Below are 2,931 nucleotides of genomic sequence, written 5' to 3' on the forward strand. Positions count from 1 at the left end.
CCGTTCCATAATAGTAGAGTTACTTCTTGCTAAATAGAGAAGTGACTCTACTATGATGGAACTTCCTCATATGAAAAAATGACTCCACTATTGTCAAACGGGAGTAATTTGTTATTTGTTGTAACAATTTTTTATTTTATCTATCATGATTGTCACTTGTCATTGAAATTTTTAAGTTTAATGTTCACCTAGAATGATGAAAGTTTGCATGTGTATGAAATAATTATAAATTGCATGCATAAAGTTTGGTAGTACAATGTTAACTTTTTATGATCATGCGGCGGTCATTCATTGCTATGAAGAGAAATAAATAATGTCCATACTTGAAATTAGAATAAAACTTGTAATTCGTCCAATTCATTTGGTCATGATTATTACTATAATTTTACGATTATTTTATGAACTTAAATTAATCATTTTATAAACTATATCTTGAACTGATAGAATTTGATCAAAATAACATGATGGTACAGTCCGACAATAAAAAGACAAATTTATTGTCTTGCAAAGTTGGACTACTTCTGAAGTTTGAATGCCAAATTATCGGGCATCTCATCTTTACTAACAGTTCTGTCCTAACTTTATTAATTCACTTTCTTTCTCCGTCTATTATTCACTGACGCTACTTTAACAAGCAATTTTTTCATCTCTCTTATTTTACCAATTGTACATTAATTTTTTATTCACTAACACTACTTTAATCAGTATTTTTCTCATCTATCTTATTTTATCAATTGTGCATTAATTTTCATATTATTTTAAGTATCTATATTTTATTGAATGGAAGGAGTATAATTATGCGTCGAATAAAAAATATTTCACTTATTATATGTAATATCCGAGACCTAGATTTTCGAGAATTTTGAAATAAATACTAGAAATTTATAAAGAGAAAAGAAAGAGTGTTCAGAGCTTTGAGCATACAGAACACAACAGTTAGTATATCCAGCTAAGCCTTGAATTTACAGATGTTGATAAAAAAAATGAAAGAGCATTTGTTTATGTTCTTGTGTAATCAAAACATAGTATTTTGATTTTCCAAGCTAAGTATAAGTTTACAAGATGCTTGATGATGAAAATAGAAAAAGAATGATACGCACTAAATTTGAGAAGTAATTCTATACTTTTTGTTTGAAATGAGAGAAAGCTTGAAAAAGAACAAGAGGGAAGACTCTATTCTATTACAAGTAGAAATGCTAAGTCTCGGGCTCTGCCTTAGGCCCGAATTTCGGCCTAGCTTCGACAGCCCGTTGAGATCAGAACATCAAGGTAGCAGCCGGACATGATGGGTCCTTATTCCTGCAAAATAATACAACCAAACAAAGCATGTGAAATGTTCAAAATTAGCAATAAGCCAAGAAAGGATAAGAGGGGTACCATCCCTGCCCTTTCCCAGCCTTAACCGCAGGCTGCAAAGGGGCAAATGAGCCTGCAATGTCTGCCTTCCAGCTGCGACAATCTGCAGTAACAATCTCTGCCCCTTTCTTGAGTACCTGCCACAGCAACCAAGCCATTTATTAGCTAAAGCACTAAGCTCCACATACAGCCAAATGCAGTTAGAATGGCAGCAAGATAAAACAAGAATAAGGCAGCCCAGACCTGAATATACGAGTACACTCTCACAACCAACAAAAATGTCCCTGCAAGAGGATCAAGAGTTGCAGATTTTGCAGTTACCAAATCACCTATAAAGACCCCTCCTTACCACCCTCGACCTTCCCTTACACCACATCAAAAATTCAGCAACATAGTGAGTTAGGAGTGTGGGATTTGGAGCTCAAGGAGCAGGAATCAAGGCAGCGGTCAATTTTAGAGGTAATCCTCACTAAACCAACCTCTGCATCATGATAAGAAATCATAGCTAGCACGAGAACTTAGAACCATAGAGCTTTGAACATAGCTACTGCCGTATTTGAAAAAAAATCATAGGATGCTAGCTATCGAATTTTACTTGAACACAAGGAACGGGTTCCTCCACCGTTTTCGATTACACTCCCAACAATAAAGTAGAATCCTCTGAAACTTCTATCCTTCAAAAGGGCTAATTAAAATGAACTAAGAAAGAGGACTTAGCTTTATGGGAATAAGCTGCTCAACGGAGGACTCGGCGGAGGGGATGGGACCGTCCGACGGAGGCCGATCGACGGCGATGGCGGGCAGGAGCGTTTGCTGCCTTAACGCGGTGGAAAAAGGGAGCAGGCAGCGGCGGCTGTTTGGCCGGAGACGAAGACGGCGGCGCATGCAGCAGCGCCGCTCACCAACGACGGTTCCATCGAGACGGCGTTTCCGCCGGAGAGGCCACGAGGAAGAGGATTGGAGCGCCGCTGCTGTTCCCTCTAACCAAGAAATTGACTTGGGAATTTGGTGTAGCGAAAGAGAAGAAGAAGGATCGGAGGAGATGGAGGGAATGAAGCCGGTGAATCTCCGGCGAGCCAAGTAAACGGCGACTCGCCAGGAGAGAAGAGATTTTTGGCGAAGAAGAAGAGGTGCCGCTGGGTTTTTTCTCAATTTGGGCCTAGGATTTAATTAGTCGGACCTAGGATTTAATTACTAGGCCACTGCCCATGAACAAATTCAATCTATGGAATTTAATTTCCCTAATCCACGGAAGAAAAGAATTATTAAGCCGTGATGAAGTAGTACACATTAAATAAATAGATGGGAACTTTAATAGTCGCAGAAAGTATTTCTTAAAATACTTAAGATAATCCGAGAATTCTAATACCGAACGGGTCAGCCGGTTACAGAACAAATTAAATCACCGTTTTAATTAAAGATTTAAGACTTCTAATTTTAGAAGGGCAGAAATTAAAAACAATAAGCACACGCTTAGGCATGCATTCATGCAAGATTGAATGATTACTCAAAGCCTAATTTAAGTACATTATTTTTTTGAAAAGGGACGTCGTCGCTCGACGAGTAAATCTCAAG

The 2,931-nt window shown here is 38.1% G+C and overlaps 1 long non-coding RNA gene across 1 annotated transcript; it reads right to left on the reverse strand.

Annotated features, from left to right (window-relative positions):
- Positions 1-1,012: 1,012 nt before the first annotated feature.
- On the reverse strand, positions 1,013-2,495 carry LOC121790974. Its single transcript, XR_006048438.1, has 2 exons — positions 1,600-2,495; positions 1,013-1,493 (listed from the first exon to the last, which is right to left on the reverse strand). It is a non-coding gene; the product is annotated as an uncharacterized LOC121790974 (long non-coding RNA).
- Positions 2,496-2,931: the final 436 nt, after the last annotated feature.

Source organism: Salvia splendens, unplaced genomic scaffold (genome assembly GCF_004379255.2).
Source record: "Salvia splendens isolate huo1 unplaced genomic scaffold, SspV2 ctg690, whole genome shotgun sequence".
NCBI lineage: Eukaryota > Viridiplantae > Streptophyta > Magnoliopsida > Lamiales > Lamiaceae > Salvia > Salvia splendens.